At 46.1% G+C, this 21,180-nt stretch overlaps 1 long non-coding RNA gene across 1 annotated transcript in view; it reads right to left on the minus strand.

Moving 5' to 3' along the window:
• LOC141156512 (uncharacterized) overlaps nt 1–18,857 on the minus strand; it is a 133,678-nt gene extending 114,821 nt beyond the window's left edge. The window contains exons 1-3 of the long non-coding RNA XR_012247651.1: nt 18,785–18,857; nt 17,834–17,983; nt 15,104–15,149 (exon numbers count right to left, since the gene is read on the minus strand). This is a non-coding gene — a long non-coding RNA (uncharacterized lncRNA). The remainder of the gene's footprint in view (nt 1–15,103; nt 15,150–17,833; nt 17,984–18,784) is intronic.
• Between the last annotated feature and the right edge of the window lie 2,323 nt (nt 18,858–21,180).

A 21,180-nucleotide genomic window follows, 5' to 3' on the forward strand; every position in this document is an offset into this window, starting at 1 on the left:
CTCATGATTAGTGTTGAGCCACCCCCGTAGTGTTCGAGTTCGGTTCGGTTCGTCGAACACCCGTGTGTTCGCCAAACTGTTCGTCGAACTGTTCGTCGAACACCTTCGAACACCGTTAAAACCAATGGCAGGCAAACAAAAACACATAGAAACACATAGAAAACACCTTCAAAGGTGTCCAAAAGCTGACAAACTGCTCAGAAGACATAACTAACACATGGAAAAGTGACAAGTACATATAGTCATGCGAAAATAAAAGAGGTGGAGGAGTAAAAGGAGGGGGAGACACAGATATAGGCATGTCATGCCCTTCTAAAATCCAAAAAGTGAGAAGCCGACACGGCCAGTCCGCTCCTGCCCGTGCCACCTCCGTGTCGCCGGGTTTGTGCCAGAGCCGCGGTGAACCCTGACGGCCAGCCCCCCTCTCCCAATACTGGTGCCTGTCCGCTGGTGGGTCGAGCGAGCCCCCCTGTGGTGGAGGCAGCTCTAAGCTTTTTAATTTAAATTGTCTCTCTAATTTGAATGAATACACTTTAAATCCATTTACAAGGATCTATTGGAGGGCAAGTCTCATGCCAGCAGCCGCGGTAATTCCAGCTCCAGTAGCGTCCACTAAAGCTGCTGCAGTTAAAAAGCTTTTATAAGGATCGAGCTCGGCTGTCCACCGCAAGGCATCCTACTGCCAGTCCCAGTCCCTATGCCTTGGGGTGCCTCCTGATGCTCTTCACTAAGTATCCCATGGTCCCGAAGCATTTCCTTTGAAAAAATTAAGTGTCTAAACTACAGGTGGTGCAGCTTGCTTAACAGCCGGGATAATCCGCTTACTAGCAGACACTGCTACTAGGCACAAAGTATTTCCTGGGCTAGATGCAGTTAAAAATTTGTAATTAGATACTCTCGTTGGATGCTGAGAAAGCATTCCATAGAGTCTCCTGGCACGCCATATATGATTCTCTTAAAAAGCTTGGGGTAGGGGTCTAGGGGACCCTTTTATAGCCAAAATCACGGCCCTGTATCGCAATACGTCACCTAGGCTGAAGATAAATGGAACTGTAGCACCCTGAGGGCTCGGTTGCTAAAGACGTATTGCACCTCACCCAGAGGTGTGATATCTCACTCTCAGGTAAGGATGGAGTGTGGATCAGGACCCGACACCTGCATGCATTACACCACATTGCCGTGGGGCAGGGCGATCAATATCCCCCTGAGATGGGCACGACAGTCCCTGTCCCTGGCTGGAGTGGGGGGAGGGAACACTGAGGAAGGGGAACCCTGTAGTGCAGGAGCAGGGAGGAAGCAGTTCCTGGGTGCATTGAGAAGGGAGTATAAAAGGTGGGCACCATCTTAGTTCAGTGCAGAGAAGTCTGAGCAGAAGTGGCAGGGAGCAGGGGCTCTGCATGAGCTCTGCTCCGGAGGCGGGCCTAGTAACAGAGGCCCAGGCCTGGAAGAGGGAGAAGGAAGGAAGAGGAGCGGAGAAGGCTCCAGGAACGAGGAATGAAGGGATCCCAGGGGTGCGGACGGGCGAGTCGCCACCGCACGCCCGAATCCACCTGCGTGGAGGGGTCAGGCCAAAGGGGGAGACCGGTCCCCGAACTAGTGGAGGCAGGAAACGACCCTCAGCTAGAAACCGGAGGCTCTGACATTTTATGTGGCGCAGCCCCTCGCTACACCCGCTAGGAAGGCACCACATAGGGTCAGGGAAACTGGCGCCAAGTTTACCAAGAGGAGGCCCGAGGCAGCCGGACAGAAGTGTTGGTAAGAAAGGCCAGACAAAGGACACACAAAGGGGGTCCTGTGAAGTGCTCCAAAGTTATCTGGGAGTTGTCTGAGCCCCTCACCTGGTGAGCACAGTACGACGTGGGCAGCCGTTACCTGCAGACGTGGTCTGGATAATAAGAACTGTGAGTAAAGGCCCTGAACTGCATCACTGACTCCGTGTCGTTACTGCTGCTGCCCTGCACCATCACCCCCATCCTCCACATACACTGCCCTGAGGCTATACTCCTCCCGTGGGGAGTTATGCTACGCTCTGCTGCACCCACAACACCAGCCTCAGTGGTCTGCCCTGTAGCGGCGGTTCACTCTGACCGCAATCCACGGGTGGCGTAGTCGGACATTTAAACATGAAAACCACATAAATAGTTCCGCCACTGGTTTGACCGCCCTGAGCCACGGAACTGGGTCGCCGCCACGAAGACTACAACCACCAGCATCCACCAAAAAGGGTCCGGCTCCGGGTGTCCCAAGGCCCAGGGGGTGCGTCAGAACATTTTCATCACCTTTCACAATCACCAATGGGACAAGGCAGTGATGTCCTCTGTCCCCTCTCTTATACATCCTAGTGACGGAGCACCTGCTCTCATCAATTCGCCATAACCCCAATATTAGGTGGATTGAGGTGGGAGGCACCGAGTACAAGTGCTCTCTATTTGCTGATGATGTCCTAGTATATATCACTCAATCACATATATCCATCCATGCTGTTATGGCTGAAATAGATCACTTTGTTACATGGTAAAATTTTAAAATCAATGCAGCGAAGTCTGAGGCCCTCGATGTCTCCCTCCCCAAATCCATATAGGATTCCATCCAGTCCAACTTTCCCTTTGCCTGGCCCTCACAGGGTATCAAATACTTAGGAATTCCTATTCATAGAGACCTCTCCCATCTATGTTATCTTAATTTTGGGCCCTTTATTGAACAACTCCATACAGACCACGGTTGGCAAGTTAGAACTGTAAGATTCACTACGTGAACCACTGGTGTTTTGTGGAAAAGCACATGTACACTGCGTTCCAAATTATTATACAAAAAGTGTTTAGGAGTGATAAGGGAAGAATTTGTTTGTTTGTCAGTTAAACTCATTGATGGTGATGTGTGTCAGGGCTCTTTATATCACTGTAAGCAATTGCAGACACCTGTGCTAATTAGTTTGGCAGGTGTGTACAATGAAAGGCAAGACTACTTAAGAAGGCTCTCTCACATTATTAAGCAGCCTACATTTTCTGCCAAAATGGGAAAGAAAAAGGATGTGTCGGCTGCTGAGAAGCAACAAATTGTGGAGTGTTTAGGTCAAGGCATGACTACAATCAACATTGTGCGATGATCAGGATGAAGTGTCTTGGCAATCAAGAAGTATGTAGCTGATTCACAGTACACACGTGTGCGTGCTGATAAGGGCAAATTGAGGACTCTTTCCTACAGGCAATTACGTCAGGTTGAAAGAGCAGCGGCAAAAAAGCCTTGTCATAGCAGCAGACAAGTTTTTGAAGCTGCTTGTGCCTCCAACGTCCCCCGAACAACAAGATGCAGGGTCCTTCAGAGGTTTGCAGCTGTGCATGCGCCATCCTGTCGACCTCCTCTATCCACTTCACACAAGCAGAAACGGCTCCAGTGGGCCAAACATTACATGAAGACTGATTTCAAAACTGTTTTGTTCACGGATGAGTGCCGTGCAGCGCTCGATGGTCCAGATGGATGGAGTGGAGGATGGCTGGTTGATGGACACCCCACGCAAACACGGCTACAGCGCCAACAAGGAGGAGGTGGAGTAATGTTTTGGGCTGGAATCATGGGGAGAGAGATTGTCGGCCCCTTTAGGATCCCTGAAGGCGCTAAAGATGAACTCCATAATGTATGTGGATTTTCTCAAACAGCACTTCCTGCCATGGTTCAAGAAGAAGAACCGTGTATTTCACAGCAAGATCATTTTTCTGCATGATAATGCACCATCTCATGCTGCACATAAAACATCTGCATCTCTGGCTGATATGGGCATAAAAGGGGACAAACTTATGGTGTGACCCCCATGCTCCCCTGACCTCTACCCCATTCAGAACCTTTGGAGCATCATTAAAAGGAGTGTCTATGATGGCGGGAGGCAGTTCACATCTAAGCAACAGCTCTGGGAGGGTATTCTGTCCTCATGCAAAACAATTGAAGCAGAAACCATCCAAAACCTGACAAATTCAATGGACGAGAGAGTTCAGAAGCTCCTTTCGAACAAGGGGTCCTATGTGAAAATGTAACATCACCTAGAATAAAGTTTTGAGTTGAAAACTGTTTGATTTCAGTTTCTAACAACCTGCTAATGCTTATAATTTCAAAAATGACCATTTTTTTGGTCTTTATTAAAATGAAAAGGTTGATCGAAAAGTTTGGGGGATCTAAGAGTGTGGCAACCCAGTAGTCATGATTACTTCGAATTCTGACAATATGAGGGTCTTGCTGCAGGTAGTGCAGCAAGAAGGCACTTATGTGCCTTGCGCATCTCGGAGCCCCAAAATTATTTTCCGGGCTAGATGCAGCTAAAAATTATTTTTAATTTTAAATCTGGTGAAGCTTTAGTATAGATGGCCTAATAGGATCAGTGCTGCACACTGCTACAAAGCCCAAATTATTTTCCAGTCAAGATACAGATAAACATGATTAGTAATTTGAAAGCTTAAAACGGTTGGTAGGGTGATTTTAACCAATCATCAAGCTTTTACTCTCCCCAGGATGACACAGGGGTAGAAAAGTCGTTTCGGATCCATGATTTGTTCATCTTTATGAACGTGAGTCTGTCTACATTATCAGTGGAGAGCCGCGTGCGCTTATCTGTCAGCACACCACCAGCAGCGCTGAACACACGTTCAGACAGAACGCTGGCTGCGGGGCATGACAAGATCTCCAAGGCATAAGTGGCTAGCTCCGGCCATTTATCCAGATTGGAAGCCCAAAAAGAGCAAGGGTCCAGTGACACAGTCGTGGCTTCAATGTTTACTTGGAGATACTCCTGTACCATCGTCTCTAGGCGTTGACTATGTGTCAGACTTCTTGTCTCCTGTGGCCTTGCAAAGGATGGGCTAAAAAAGTGGTGAAATGATTCCGCAAAATTGATGTTACCAGCAGATACTGTGGTTCTGTCACGGTTTGAGTGCTGAACACTTGACGGTCCCACGGTTGGCAAGTTGGAACTGTGAGATTCACTACGTGCACCACTGGTATTTTGTGGAAAAGCACATGTAAGATTCTGCAACAGTCTCTGCTGATACTCCTGCATGCGTGCATCCCTTTCTATGGCAGGAATAATTTCTGCAAATTTACTTTTGTACCGGGGATCTAACAGTGTGGCAACCCAGTAGTCAGGATTATTTCTAATTCTCACAATTCGAGGGTCATGTTGCAGGTAGTGCAGCAAGAAGGCACTCATGTGTGTTGCGCATCCAGGAGCACCAAGTCCCTGTTGTGTTGGTGGCGAGGTAACAATCATGCTTCCTTCCTCTGTCCTCTCCCCCCAACCTCGCACAACAGAAATGTGATCAAGGTCTCCCTCATCTGATGAGTCTTCCATCAGTTCGTCCTCCACTTCTTCCTGGGCTCCTGCACCTTCCTCACTAGTTTGGCTGCTACCATGCGCCCTGGTAAAACCATCTCCCCCACCCTCACATGCCTGCCGCCTTGGTGCTGCCGACCGTCTGGACCTTGCAGATGTTAGCCCTTCCGCATACAACTCCTCCTCCTCTACTTCCTCCACCTCCTCTTGTGCCACCACCTGACTCCGAATTCTGTTTAACATGTGCTCCAGCATGTAAATCACCGGAATAGTCATGCTGATAATGGCATCGTAAGCACTAAACATCTTCGTCGCCATTTCAAAACTGTGCAGAAGGGTGCATAGGTCCCTGATCTGAGACCACTCCTCCAGCGTGATTTGCCCCACCTCTGAATCTCGTTGGCCCAGGCTATACGTCAGAACGTATTGCACCAGGGCTTGTCGGTGCTGCCACAGTCGCTGCAACATGTGCAGAGTTGAATTCCACCGGGTAGGCACATCGCATTTTAGCCGGTGAAGTGGCAGGCCCAACGACTTCTGTAGAGATGTAAGTCGCTGAGCTGCGGGATGCGAACGGCGGAAGTGAGCACACAGCGACCGTGCCCTCTGCAGAAGGCCATCTAGTCTGGGATAGTGGGCTAAAAATTGCTGGACAACCAGGTTCAACACGTGAGCCATACAAGGCACGTGTGTGACATTGCCCCGGCGAAGGGCCGCACCCAGGTTTGCAGCATTGTCGCACACGGCCTTCCCTGGTTTCAGGTCCAGTGGAGACAACCATTCATGAAATTGGTTCTCCAGAGCTGACCACAACTCCTCAGCTGTGTGACTCACATTTCCCAGACATTTCAATGTAAAAACCGCCTGATGACGTTGAGCCCTACTGCCAGCATAGTAAGGAGGTGTGCAGGATCCCTTCTGCGCAGTTAGAAAGCTTGTGGCATGACCAGACAGGCTTTGGGTGCAGGTGGAAGACCGAGAGGAGGTTGAGGAGGCAGAAGCAGTGGTGGAACTTTGACATAAAGAGGATTGACGCACAACTCGTGGGGACGGCAAGACTTGGACAGCAGCCCCTTGTCCTGCTGTCACCATAGTTACCCAGTGCCCAGTCAGCGACATGTAACGCCCCTGTCCATGCCTACTCGTCCAAGTGTCTGTGGTGAAATGCACCCTGTCACACACAGAGTTTCTCAAAGAAGTGGTGATGTTGTGTGCGACATGCTGGTGGAGCGCAGGCACACCTTTCTTTGAGAAGTAGTGCCGACTGGGCATCTGGTACTGGGGCACTGCGACGGACATAAGGTCTCAAAAATCCTCTGCGTCCACCAGGCGGAAAGGCAGCATTTCTGTAGCCAAGAGCTTGCAGATGGTGAAATTCAACCTCTTAGCTTTCTCATGGCTAGGAGGAAATGGTCTTTTACTTGTCCACATCTGAGGGACCGAGGGCTGGCTATTGTGCTTAGACGGGGTTGATAAGGGTGTCCCCGGCAAACTGCCGGTCTGTGAGGAAGATGCAGGCGGACATGTTAGGTTGCCTTGATCCAAAGGTGGTGCTATCGATGTCGGACAGCGCTCAACACCAGCTGGTGTTACCACCTCCAAAGAAAATGATGACCTGCCAATCACGCTGGCTGTTGCGGGTAAAGAGGTGGCAGGTCTGCGCCCCAAAACAGGTGTGACTGCTGTCCCCCCAGTCACAGAGGATGAAGAGGCCGCGGATGCACAAGATATGGCAGACGGTGGTTGGCCCGGCCGGCTAGACCGCATTGTAGCACACTGAGCTTCCCACTGCAACTTATGCTTCATGTCCATGTGCCGGTTCATGCATGAAGTACTCAAACTATGTATTTCTTGGCCTCTACTTAGCTTTTGCTGAAAAATGTTACAGATAACACGAGTTGGGTCATCTTTATCGATCTGAAAAAATGCCCAGGCTATGCAAGGCTTAGCACCCATGCGACCTGAAGAGCCACCACTGTTATGTTCTGCTACCAAAGCTAAGGAAAGAGAGGAGATCTGTCCCTACTATAAGACTCAGCTGAATCCCTACGATGTAACAGGGAACCTGATCCTGCGATCAGACCTGCTAAAGTCCTAATCTAGTCTGTACGGAGACCTATAGATGTGAGGAGGGAATCCCTACAAGTACTAAGGACTGGGAGGAATATGGGACACCTCCTAACAGAAATAGTAGCAGACAGACGAACAAACAAAATAGATAGAACATAGAGGTCCGTAGACCAAGCAAACTAACAGAGTTAGATACAGAGCACAGGCTAGCTAGAAAGTAGATATACAATGAAGTCCAGCAAAGCCAGAAGGGCGGAGCAGGATTAAATAGGCCAACAAGGTCATGTGACCAGCAAAGGAAAAAAAACCTAACAGCAAGGTTCTAACAGTACCCCCCCTTCTAAGAGGATCCTCCGGATCCCCTAGGACCAGGCTTATCAGGAAATCTCCTGTGAAACGCTCTGATAAGTCTGGACGCGGAAACATCATCTGACCTCACCCAAGAGTTATCCTCGGGTCCGAAACCTTTCCAGGCCACAAGATACTGCAAACTACCTCTATACCGTCTAGAGTCAAGGATGCGAGAAATTTCATATTCCCCGTCCTCCACCACCGGAGGAACAGAGGCAGAGGCGTCACCATCCGACACAACAGCTTTTTTTAACAGAGAGACATGAAAGACCGGATTAATTCTCCAGGAGGTAGGAACCTCCAACCTAACAGCAGATTGGTTGACAACCTGAAGCACCTTAAAGGGCCCTACAAACTTGGGACCCAATTTCTTAGAAGGAATCCTCAACCGCAGATTCCTAGAGGACAACCAAACCATGTCACCAACAGCGAACAAAACCTCCTGTCGTTTCCTATCAAAGTAGTCTTTAGATTTTCTGTTGGCCTCCTGAAGATTACCACGCACATCCGTCCAAACTCTTTCCAAATCACCGGAAAAATTCTCCTCCTCAGGCACGGCAGATCCCAACTTGGAGAACGACCCAAACGACGGATGTCTCCCAGAACAACAAAAAAAAGGCGAACAACCAGCAGAAGAAGATGTATGATTGTTCAGAGCAAATTCGGCAAGTGGCAGAAACTCAGACCACCCCTCTTGATTGTCTGCCACAAAACAACGCAAGAACTGCTCAACATCCTGGTTTTTCCTTTCTGTCTGGCCATTAGATTCAGGATGATATCCGGACGAAAACGACAAATGAATTCCCAACCTGTCACAAAAGGCACGCCAAAAACGAGCCACGAACTGAGGACCCCTATCAGAAACAATGTCAGTAGGAACGCCATGAAGTCTGACAATTTCCTTGACAAAGGCCTTAGCGAGAGTTTTAGCGCAGGGCAGTTTGACGAAGGGAACCAAGTGACACATCTTGCTAAAACAGTCCACGACCACCCAGATGACAGTAAAACCCTCAGAGGAGGGAAGGTCAGTTATAAAGTCCATAGCCAAATGTGTCCAAGGAGCACTGGGGACCTCCAAAGGACAAAGCAACCCCGCAGCAGGAGTATGTGAGGACTTAGATCTAGCACATATAGTACATTGGCGCACCCACTTAATGACTTCCTTCTGCCATCCAGGCCACCAAAAACTGCGACCCACCAGTCTCTTGGTCTCAGAGATTCCGGGATGACCTGCCAACCGAGATTCGTGACACTCAACAAACAAATCTCTCCTAAAGGTCCCAGGCACAAACAACCTCCCATGAGGAGTGTTAGATGGGGCATTCTCCTGAGCTTTAAGAATCTCATCTTCCAAAACGGAGTCTAAAGCAGCTATCACAACACCTTCTTGTAAAATGTTTTCCTCTTTCTCAGCACCGACTATGGGAGAAAAACTGCGAGACAAGGCATCCGCCTTAACATTCTTAGTACCAGGGATGTAAGTAACGGAGAAATTAAACCGCGAGAAAAACAGTGCCCACCTAGCCTGACGGGCATTCAGGCGCTTGGCAGCATCAAGATATATCAGATTTTTATGATCCGTAAGAACCTGAACGGGAAATTCCGCACCTTCCAAGAAGTGGCGCCAGTGTTCAAATGCGAGTTTAATAGCCAATAATTCCCGATTACCAATATCGTAATTCAGTTCAGTCTCCGAAAATTTTTTTGAAAAAAAGGCACAGGGATGTAATCCATCCCCGTTATCCTGAGACAATACTGCGCCAACCCCCACAGAGGAAGCATCAACCTCAACCAAAAACGGCCTAGTAACATCAGGCTGCATAAGGATGGGAGCAGAGGTGAACCTCTCCTTGAGATACACAAAAGCTTCAATGGCCTCAGAAGACCACTGAACCGCATCAGCACCTTTCCTGGTGAGATCAGTCAGAGGTTTGACAATACTAGAAAAATTTTTTATGAATTTTCTGTAGTAATTGGCGAAACCCAAAAACCTCTGTATCGATTTCAAACCAATAGGCCTAGGCCATTCCTGCACAGCCTGAACCTTAACCGGATCCATCTCAAAACCTTTGCTGGAGATAATGTAGCCCAAAAAACTAATTCTCTGTACAGCGAACTCACATTTCTCCAGCTTAGCAAAAAGCGAATTGTCCATTAATAACTGTAATACCTCACGCACGCTCCGCCAATGAGACTCCAGATCTGGCGAATAAATCAAAATGTCATCCAAATACACAACCACATTTTTACCGATCAAAGGTCTAAGAATGTCATTAATCAGATTCTGAAAAAATGCAGGAGCATTAGTAAGACCAAAAGGCATAACCAGATTCTCAAAATGACCCACAGGAGTGTTAAAAGCAGTCTTCCATTCATCACCCTCCTTCATGCGCAACAGATTGTATGCCCCCTTAAGGTCAATTTTAGAGAACCACTTGGCCCCCAATAACTGGTTAAACAGATCAGGAATCAATGGCAGTGGGTAAGGATTGCGTACCGTAGTTTTGTTAATCTCACGAAAATCCAGACAAGGACGTAAACCGCCGTCCTTTTTTTTTACAAAAAAAAATCCAACCGCCACAGGAGACTTAGAGGGCCTAATGTGACCGGCGGCCAAACTTGTCTGTATGTATTCCTCCAAAGCCTTCCTCTCAGGAATGGTAAGGTTAAATAAACGACTTTTAGGAAGAGTCGCTCCAGGGACAAATTCAATAGAACAATCATAGTCTCTATGGGGAGGCAAAACCTGCGATTCCTTCTCAGAAAAAACTCTCCAAAAATCCTGAATAGGAACAGGCAATTCTCCCCTATCCAAAGCTGCAATACGCCCGTTACAACACTTGTCATAACATTTATGGCTCCAGGATTTAATTTCACTGGTAGACCAATCCAGTACAGGATTGTGAAATTTTAACCAGGGCAAACCCAATATTACTGGAGAAGGCAAGTTATTCAACACTACCAAATCCAATTTCTCATGGTGAACACCATTAATAGTGAGAGGAAATTCACTGACCTTGAGAGTAATATTCTTCAAAGGGGAGCCATCCACAGAAACCACAGCAATGGGGGATGATAAAGGTTCAGGTTTTAAATTGAGTTTTTCCACGAATCCCCCATCAATTACATTCAGTGTAGACCCGCAATCAACAAACACCCGAAATTCCATTAATTTTTCTTGAGCAATCGTGGAAGCAGCTAAAAATATACCCTTGGAATTTAAACAGGCAATACGGGCGTGACTGACCATTTTTTTTTCTTTCTTCATACGAAGCTCACAGCCTTTAATCAAATGACCAGATTTTCCGCAATAGAAACACAAGCCTTCTGAAAAACGACGGTCTTTTTCTTGAGAGCGAGGTGCCACCGATCCAATCTCCATCGGTTCACCACTGTTAGTACACACATTATCATAACCAGAAACTGACATAGCAGAGGATTTGCTCTCATTAACCCTAGCACGCAGTCTTCTATCCACCCGTATAGCTAATTGCATAGCCTGTTGCAAATCCTCAGGTGTAGGATAAGCAATTAGCAGGTCTTTAACCCTTTCACTGAGCCCAGCAAGAAATAGACTTTTCAGAGCAGAATCGTTCCACCCTGTTTGAGTGGACCAACGACGAAAATGAGTACAATATTTTTCGACATTACCTGATCCTTGTTTTAAACGTCTCAACTCAGTCTCAGCTGATGCCACACGGTCAGGATCATCATATAATAGTCCTAAAGCAGAAAAAAAACTATCCACTGATCTGAAGCATGTATCACTAGGTTGCAAAGAAAAGGCCCACTCCTGAGGCTCTTTGCGCAAAAGTGACATTATGAACCCTACGCGCTGGGATTCATCCCCAGAGGACTTGGGTCTCAAACGAAAATACAATAAGCAAGTATTTTTAAATGAAAAAAATTCTCGATGTTCACCAAAAAATAAATCCGGCAAACATACCTTAGGCTCCAAGAAATATGCTCCAGGACAGTTACTCACGTGCTGACGGAGCTCGGCCACTTCCAGAGAGAGTCCCTGCAGGTGTTTAGCCAAATCCTGAACCGACACCATGATGGAACAAAAAAAAAAAAAAAAAATCTTTCCTTAGAGAATTTGCAGGCTGGACTTACTGTTATGTTCTGCTACCAAAGCTAAGGAAAGAGAGGAGATCTGTCCCTACTATAAGACTCAGCTGAATCCCTACGATGTAACAGGGAACCTGATCCTGCGATCAGACCTGCTAAAGTCCTAATCTAGTCTGTACGGAGACCTATAGATGTGAGGAGGGAATCCCTACAAGTACTAAGGACTGGGAGGAATATGGGACACCTCCTAACAGAAATAGTAGCAGACAGACAAACAAACAAAATAGATAGAACATAGAGGTCCGTAGACCAAGCAAACTAACAGAGTTAGATACAGAGCACAGGCTAGCTAGAAAGTAGATATATAATGAAGTCCAGCAAAGCCAGAAGGGCGGAGCAGGATTAAATAGGCCAACAAGGTCATGTGACCAGCAAAGGAAAAAAAACCTAACAGCAAGGTTCTAACAACCACGACTTGTGGTGAGAGGCAGAGTTGTGTTTGAGGATGCAGTTGTTGACGTGCTTCCAGTACTACGTCTCTGTCCAGGAAGGCGCAACCTGACCTCGTCGTCACTAGCATCTTCCTCCACCTCCTCTGCTGACCTCATCTCTTGGCTAGATGCAGAAAAAAATTATTTTTAATTTGCAACCTGATGGAGGTCAGTATAGATGGACTAATAGACCAAGTCCCACACACTGCTAGAAGCCCAAATATTTTTTCAGAGCTAGATGCAGAAAAAAATTATTTTTAATTTGCAACCTGATGGAGGTCAGTATAGATGGACTAATAGAACAAGTCCCACACGCTGCTAGAAGCCCAAATATTTTTTCAGAGATAAATGAAGAAAAAAATTATTTTTAATTTGCAACCTGATGGAGGTCAGTATAGATGGACTAATAGACCAAGTCCCACACACTGCTAGAAGCCCAAATATTTTTTCAGAGCTAGATGCAGAAAAAAATTATTTTTAATTTGCAACCTGATGGAGGTCAGTATAGATGGACTAATAGACCAAGTCCCACACACCGCTAGAAGCCCAAATATTTTTTCAGAGCTAGATGCAGAAAAAAATTATATTCAATTTGCAACCTGCTGGAGGTCAGTATAGAAGGACTAATAGAACAAGTCCCACACACTGCTAGAAGCCCAAATATTTTTTCAGAGCTAAATGAAGAAAAAAATTATTTTTAATTTGCAACCTGATGGAGGTCAGTATAGATGGACTAATAGACCAAGTCCCACACACCGCTAGAAGCCCAAATATTTTTTCAGAGCTAGATGCAGAAATTTTTTTTATTCAATTTGCAACCTGATGGAGGTCAGTATAGATGGACTAATAGACCAAGTCCCACACACTGCTAGAAGCCCAAATATTTTTTCAGAGCTAGATGCAGAAAAAAATTATTTTTAATTTGCAACCTGATGGAGGTCAGTATAGATGGACTAATAGACCAAGTCCCACACACTGCTAGAAGCCCAAATATTTTTTCAGAGCTAGATGCAGAAAAAAAATATTTTTAATTTGCAACCTGATGGAGGTCAGTATAGATGGACTAATAGAACAAGTCCCACACGCTGCTAGAAGCCCAAATATTTTTTCAGAGATAAATGAAGAAAAAAATTATTTTTAATTTGCAACCTGATGAGGTCAGTATAGATGGACTAATAGACCAAGTCCCACACACTGCTAGAAGCCCAAATATTTTTTCAGAGCTAGATGCAGAAAAAAATTATTTTTAATTTGCAACCTGATGGAGGTCAGTATAGATGGACTAATAGACCAAGTCCCACACACCGCTAGAAGCCCAAATATTTTTTCAGAGCTAGATGCAGAAAAAAATTATATTCAATTTGCAACCTGCTGGAGGTCAGTATAGAAGGACTAATAGAACAAGTCCCACACACTGCTAGAAGCCCAAATATTTTTTCAGAGCTAAATGAAGAAAAAAATTATTTTTAATTTGCAACCTGATGGAGGTCAGTATAGATGGACTAATAGACCAAGTCCCACACACTGCTAGAAGCCCAAATATTTTTTCAGAGCTAGATGCAGAAAAAAATTATTTTTAATTTGCAACCTGATGGAGGTCAGTATAGATGGACTAATAGACCAAGTCCCACACACCGCTAGAAGCCCAAATATTTTTTCAGAGCTAGATGCAGAAAAAAATTATATTCAGTTTGCAACCTGATGGAGGTCAGTATAGATGGACTAATAGAATGATGCTATGCCCAAAAGATATTACTTCACTAGGTGCAGTAAAAAAATTGGTATTCTATACACAGGTGGTATATCTTGCAACACAGATAGGCTACTCCACTGACTAACACACTCTGCAATAGGCCAAAAAGGATTAGCTTTGCTAGATTCAGCCAAAGGCTGTGAAAAAAACTTGCACAGCACTGGCACAGACCTGCCTGGCAAAAACTGATAGGAACTGATGTAACCTAGTCCTGAAAAGGACTCCAATTACAATTAGTCTTTACTCCCACAATCTATCTATTTAAGAGCACAGACCTGCCTGATAAAAGTCGTAGGAAATGCTGTAACCTAGTCCTTAAAAGGACTGCAATCACAACTATTCCCTACTCCCAAGCTATCTGTATATTTGTGCGAAAATTGGCTTGAAATTAACAAGGTATAGCGCACACAGCAACAGCGGTGCCGTCTAACACGCAGCTGCAGCAGTGAGAAAATGGTGGCGACGGGGAAAATGGCTTGGTCTTATAGGGCAAGGACATGTGACATACACTGCCAATGACACATGCCCTTGCTTGTGTGAAAAAAAGCACTTCGCTCCGTGTGTGCGCTGCTGATAGGCTGACAGATTGCACCTCCCCACTGCAAATGCGGGAAAGAGAAAAAAAAATGGAGATCTTCATTGTTCCTGCAGAGATCCATCCCCTGCCCCTCCCCCCGCCCCGCTGTACACTCAAACTGCGTATTAACATTAATTTTCATCATTACTGAGAAAAAATCCAGTTATGATTTTGGTGCACGAACAGTTATCGAACATAACCTCGAACAGCCGAATTTTTCTCAAATTGTTCGTGTTCGCCGACCGGCTCGAACACCGCCCAAAACAGCTCGAATTTGAGATTGGCGAACAGTTCGAGTAGAACAACGCTCATCTCTACTCATGATGTGTGCTTATCAGAAGCATCCAGGCAACTTGGATCCTTTACTATCATTTTTGGCTACTTAAGAATAGATCATGACCTCTCAATCATTTTCTACACAAGATTTTGCTGAACCTTTCCCATTCTGTTTCTTCCAGTGATCATATAGTTACCAAGTTTGTGGTTGGAACCCAGTATGAAACAATCAAGTTAGTTTCACTGTAAAGAAAAATAAAACAAAAGTTATTACATAGATATTAGAAAATTAAACTGTATATATAAAAAAAAAAAAAAAATTATTTAACGAAGAATTTTTTTTTAAAGATGGTCCATGAACAACACTTTCACCTGTCCACAGGATAAATAAGAAATGTATTATGATCGATAGAAGCCCCCGTGTGATGCTGAGTCACTTCTCATGGGCAAGCCATGAGGCAGGGAAGTCAAGGAATCCGAGGTCAAATGCCAGGAGGGTACGCCATAGACAAAGGGATAATACAAACGGATAGTCAAAGGCAAAGTCCAGGATCAGGAAACCAAGGTCAGAGTGCATTACGGCAAAAGGGGTAATACAAATGGGTAGTCAAAAAGGCAAATCCAAGGTCCAGCAAATAAAAACAGAATATCAGAATACTGAGCACAGAGCAAACACACCACTGAGCTAAAAGCTACAACTGGTAAGGTCTAATAATAGTCAACCAACTAAATAGCCAGGTAATCACCCAGAAAGGGTGATATCTGGAAGTCCCTGCAGTCCCGGCCAGTTTGGGCAGCTGGGCTGTCACTCACAATACTGACAGCTCAGCATGCCCCTATCCTATAGAGCAGCTGAACTGTGACTCACAGCGTGGTGGAATCGTGACACCCCGGCTGGGGACCTGTGTCTTATATTTCAATGTAGCAATGGTCAAGCATAGAATGGAAGGCCCTGACCAGACGATCATTCTTCATTGATTGGGCTGGAACCCAGGAGCTCTACTCCGGGCCATACCCCTTCCAATGGATGCGGTACTGGAGAGAATTTTGGACCCTCCAGGTATCCACGACTCTCTGTACTTCATACTCTGAACGGCCATCGACAGAAACTGGAGGAGGCAGGGATGAAGGAGATAATATTGAAGGGACAAACTCCTCTCCTTTAACAGAGATCTATGGAAGACGTTAGGTATGAGAAGAGACGGAGGAAACTTCAACCTAAGAAACACCGAATTGACCACTTCCAGAATATCATAGAGACCTATAAATTTCGGACCCAACTTTGCCTACAGTACTTTAAGTTTGATGTTTTTGGACGACAACCAAACCTTATCACCTACTTTAAAGACAGGACTCGCCAAACGTTTTCTGTGAGGATTCCATTTTTGGCAAATCTGAGTGGCCCCAATATTCTTTTGTACCTCCCTCCAGAAATCCCCAAATTTCTGTATGGAAACCTCCACCCCAACACATTCAGAATTTATTCTAGAAAAGTCACCAAAATGGGGATGAAAACCATAATTACAAAAAAACAGTGAGGTACCAGTAGACTGATTGACCCGACTGTTAAAGGTGAACTCAGCAATAGGTGAAAATGAAGACTCTGCAGGATGGACAGATTGGCCAGCTGGACTGTCAATCACAATACTGAAAGCTCAGCATGCCCCTATCTTATAGAGTGACTGAGCTGTCCCTCACAGCGAGGTGGAATTGTGACACCCTGGCTTGGGACTTGTATCCTATATTTCAATGTAGCAATGGGCAAGCATGTTCATTTCTAATGGAACTGACTGCGATAGACATCAGTCAGTTCTAAATACTTGAATTGAGTGGTTGTGCATATGTATTCAAATAGGGGTCTCCCACTCTTGTAATTGTTTGGAGCCCTAACAAGTAAGATCCCTAGTGATCATACACTTATCATGTATCCGTGGGTAGGTGAGATATGTTGTACATATGCCAATTCATTTAATAATAAAATAATCCCAGCCATAACTTGGGTCCTTGGAAAGATTTGACTCTGCAGATCTTTCACTTGCACTTAAATGGGTTATCTGGGACTTGTGTTATTTTTTTTTCTTCTGGGGCTATGAACTTATAAGCAAGTAGTTGAGAACTACCTGCCTGTTCTGTCCGACACCGATCTCTGCCAATTTACTGTTGTCACAGACCACTCTTGACGACAATTCTGCAACTTCTGGTCATGTCATGTTGACAGAGCAGCGGCTTCTCTTTCACTCTACTCTGTCAACGGAGCGTCACTGCCGATGTCATGTTGATTATAATTCAGCTCCCCGCTGTCTAACTGTGGGGAACTGGCTGTCAATCAGCCTGATGTCGGCAGCGATGCCACATTCATAAAGCAGATCGGAAGAGGAAGAACTGCTCTGTTGGAGTGAGGTCTAATGAAACAGCAGAATTGCCAGCAAGGGTGGTTTATGACTACTCTGAGCCGGCAGAGATCGGCAGCAGACAGAACAGGCAGGTTAGCAAGTACCTGCCTGTAGGTTCTTTGCCCTATAAAAAACATGCAAAAGTCCCAGATAACCCCCTTTAAACTCAAATTTTACTATGATAGTGCACAGATCAGGAGCACAAGTGTTCAGGAGAAATCTATTGATAGCTATGGCTACACACATATCTACCAATGTTGCGGTACACAGAGTCACAGATTCTATACTCTATGGAAGTGTAGACGCTCCATACGACAACATATTACAGTTATGTATCTTGATCGGCTCGGCAGGTCTTCATCACCTTCTCCTATGGCCGCTGTCTCTTCTGCGCTGCACGCTGGGTTTTACAAGTGGCCTGGCATGCTCCCATGTGATCATCTGCCAAGACTTATATGAGGCCCGCCAAGACACACACCTATGTCTTGGTATTAAGACTCTAGGTTATGTTTGTTTCAAGTCCTTGCTCCATACCTGCTTTCCTGTGTCCTGTCTGCTTGCGACCTCCAGTGCTTCAAGTTGTTGCTCCATACGTGCCTTTCTACTCCTGCACCAACGCCTGTGATCCATGTGCTCACCCGGACCTGGATTTAGAGGATCCACCTCACAAGGTGAGATCTCATGCTGCTAGGTGAGAATAAACATAATATAATTTATGTTATGACTGAAAATACTTATGTCTCTTAAATGCAGCTACATTTCCTAGATTCTTGTGTGTATGAAAATGGAGGTATAAGGAGATCCAATAGACTTCTATTACAACACCATACACCATGGAGAGTATCTGGAGCAGTAATGTACATGTAAGCATGAGATATAAAGTAAAAAAAACATCACAAAAATTGCAGTTTCAATATACAGTAAATATGACATTTGTGTCTCATGTTATATTCAGATTTAGAGCGTGGCATGTAATATTCAGTACTACACAAAATGTACAATGATAGCGAAGCACCAATATAAAGCAATGTACAAACTACCCTGTACACAGCTCTGTGGGATAGTTACAAATACAATCCATCTCAATATTTCCAGACCCATAATTGAACCTCTTCCTTCTCATTTCCCCAGCTTCCATGTCAAAATGTGTCCTCTTGGGGAGAGGCTTTTTTTTTTTTTGCTTTTAATTTGTGGAAATTTGTTTGGTTCCAACAAGAAGAATTTCCTCTGTAATGTTATAATGTCTAGAAAGTGAATTTCAAGTTGAAATGTCTGGATATCAATTTGTGTCAAATGGGAAGAATAGTTCGTTGTATAGAATTCTGATTGCTGAGTAATTGTATCACTATGTATAAGCTGCTTGTAAAGAAAACAAGGTTGTATTAAATGTTATTGTTGCCTCAGGCATAAAGTGTGTGTATGATCAAAAAAATCCCCACCCAAAATGCATAACCATGTAACTTTGTTTTTTTATCCCTGCCTTACCTGAGCAGCTGAAAAGTAGGATTCACGGCACTCCTGGATATGGTCCGGTGCTCAAAGAGAGGTCCACCCCTTGTCACTAAATAGGAAGAACTTGGCACTTCTTTGTATAATGCAATAGATTTTTTATTCAATCCATAATCCAAGATCATGACATTTTGGTCTTCTGTAATCAGACCGGATTGCCAGTGAAAAAAACTGATGGAAGCAGGTAGGAGTAAGGCAGCAGCGCTGGCGGTCTAGTGATACTCCGCTGGAGTATTTTAAAACAGGGGCACCTTACATTATCATCAACCCACTTCTTTGCCGGAGAGCTGCTATGGATGATTTTGGATTGCTGATTGAATAAAAAATCTATTTGCATCATTGCAAAGAAGTATCAAGATCTTCATATTTTGTTACCTGAGCAGCATTTTTTTCTTTAGATGTTCATGAGATAACGCTTTACTGCTGCTACACATATTAAGTCTTGAAAGGGAAACTGTCAGCAGTTTTTTGCTGCCTAATCTGAGAGCAGCATAATGTAGGAGCATGCAAGAGATGTATCACTTTCTGGGCTGCTTGCTGCAGTTTGGCTGAAAAACAGTTTTCTCTGCTGCAGATCTCCCAGTTTTCTGAATGCTGAGCTCTGTATAATGTGTCACCCTGGCCTGGATGCCACAAGTGTAATTAAAGCTGTGTCTGAGAGCAAGGGGGAGGTTCTCTAGTCAGGGGAACATTAGCATGCAATGCCTCCTGTCTCAGGCCAGTAGGGGGAGCTGGCTGCCCCTATAAAAGCTGGTACTGGGGGCAGGGTTAGAGAGAACTTGAAGGCCTGTCTCAGGACTGAGACGTGTCCCAGAGCAGAGCAGGGACAGACAGTTGTATTGCACCTAAGAGGGAGTGTGGCAGGAGGAGAGCCACAAGCCAGAGACAAGAGGCGAAGAGAGCCTGTCTTGGCAGATAAAAGACTTACTTTTCCAGACTTTGGTGTCTGAGGCTGGGAGGATTCCACATCCTCTAGCAGATAACCAGTCTGCAAGGGACTGTATATTCCTTGGCCTAAGAAGCCTGGAGGCCCTGCCACAACCGAAGGGACCAGTAAAGCCGTACAAGGCTGGGAGCAGAAAGGAACCCACGTCGCAGGCCATACAGGCGAGAATACACGGAAAGCTCGGAAACGTGGGCTGTTACCCTATAACGAGGAGATAGCCAGAAGGAGCGCAGAAAGCACGGTAGGCCTACACCCTCACCCTGACCAGGGCCAATTTCCCCGTTGCTCTCAGACATCCAGGTCCCCTCCTAGCTGGGACTGTTTATGGGTCAGTTTACCTGTTTCAGTAAAGATCCTGGACTGCAACCTATTGTCTGTGTGCTCCTTCGCGCCTCCAGCACTACCGGTACTGGGACTCTCACTACCATCACTCCCAACATCCACTACACTGCCCTGGGGCCGCACTCTTCCCGTGGGGAGTCACACCATCCCAGCTGCATACATCATCAGCCCCAGCGGTCTGCCTTGCAGCGGCGGTTCCTAATGACCGCAAATCCACGGGTGGCGTAGTCGGACATAATCAATAGCACATAACGGACTACCACTGGCCTGACCACCCTGAGCCACGGAACCGGGTTGCCACAACTACTCCCATCGTTCCCTATTGCCCGGATCCGAGTGCCCCACGGCCCAGGGGGCGAGTCAGCTTTGGCGTAGTCGGCAGGATTTCATGCCCGCAACCACCGGGTACTGCGTGCCTGAAAAAGACTTTTGTAACTTACCTGTGGCGAAGTTTCCCACCGTCCCGAGTCGTTTCCCGCCATCCGGAGCCGATTCGCGCCATCAGATGCCATCTTGGACCGTTTCCCGCCGTCTTCTGCCGTCTTCCCGCCATCCGCAGCTGTTTCCCGCCATCGGACGCCATCTTCAGGACGCCGCACGGGAAGAAGAGGGGCGTGGACGCAGAAAGCGCGCGAGACCCGAAGATCCGCCCCACGCACCGACGCTGCGCAAGGTCCTGGAAGGGAGAGAGAGCGACGCTGACGTCATCAGGACGCGACGCAAGGTCATCGTCCAGAGCAGCAGCAGCGGAGCCGCGGCCTACAGAAGAGGATCGTCGGAAGGTAGGCCACGCTTAACTAGGGGGGAGGAAGATGTCGGACACAGAGGCGCCCACTACCACCAACGCAGCTGCAGCAGCGGTGATGCCCTTTTCCCTGCCCTACATCCCTGGAGCGGCCTGGCTGCCCAAATACTCAGGGGAGCCCCATGCCCTAACTGACTTCAAGGAAAGGCTATACAGTTTGTTCCACGTTTACCCCCTGACAGAGGAACAGAAGGTCAGCATATTAACAGGGCAGTTAACTGGCGCAGCCCAGAGGGAGGTAAAATCATGGCCCACTGAGGAGAAAAGAACTGTGAAGGG

Source organism: Phyllobates terribilis, unplaced genomic scaffold, assembly GCF_046119375.1.
Source record: "Phyllobates terribilis strain yellow unplaced genomic scaffold, ASM4611937v1 Scaffold_8__6_contigs__length_399053987, whole genome shotgun sequence".
In the NCBI taxonomy this organism is placed as follows: Eukaryota; Metazoa; Chordata; class Amphibia; order Anura; family Dendrobatidae; genus Phyllobates; species Phyllobates terribilis.